Genomic DNA, 786 nt, shown 5'->3' with positions numbered 1-786 from the left:
TTCAGTGTTCCTAGCTATTTAAAATATGGAAACAAAAACATATATAATATATGAAGGGAAACCCAAATAACCCTGCACTTATCTTTTAGAAGGGCAAGCCCATTGTAATGCAGGCTTCCCCAACTAGGTAAGTGTTCTAGGAACCCATTGGCATCTGTGTAGCAGCTAGCAATGTTGTGAGAAGCTGCATTTGGCCTCAGTGATTTTTTTTTATCCTTTCTAGGTGTTTGCCCATTTCATGATGGGTGATTTACAAACACACTTGCCCACACTGCACTGAATGTTCAGCAGCTTTTGACCAAAAAAGGCATGAAACTTGTACCCCACCCTCCCTATTCACCTGTACTTGCCCAAGTGATTTTTGTTGTTTTTTTCTCCCATGAGAAACATCCTCAAAGGGAAATGTTTGCTGATGTGGAAGAGGTGAAACAAAAAATGGCAGAAGCACTAAAATGGATCAAAACTGACCATTTCGTTACTATTTTGAGCAGTGGAAATAGCATCTCAATAGATGTGTTACATCAAATGGAGAGTACTTTGAAGGTGACTGAAGTTTAAACATGCAAGAATAAATAAACTTTTTAAAGTAAATTAATTTCATCATAGATAATACAACAATGAAGAACTTGAACAAACTATATTTTATTTATTTGAAAGAATACTATTAGAATTATTTCATTGTCTTTCATAGTCTTAAAGACAACTTAAAATATGCAGAAAATAAATTATCTTTATTAGTGGATAAATGCTTAACTCTACCCATCCTGTATATCATTCAGTTGACAG

This window comes from Carlito syrichta, unplaced genomic scaffold, assembly GCF_000164805.1.
Source record: "Carlito syrichta isolate Samal-C Ts95f unplaced genomic scaffold, Tarsius_syrichta-2.0.1 Scaffold304043, whole genome shotgun sequence".
Lineage (NCBI taxonomy): Eukaryota > Metazoa > Chordata > Mammalia > Primates > Tarsiidae > Carlito > Carlito syrichta.
This window is presented reverse-complemented; position numbering follows the sequence as displayed.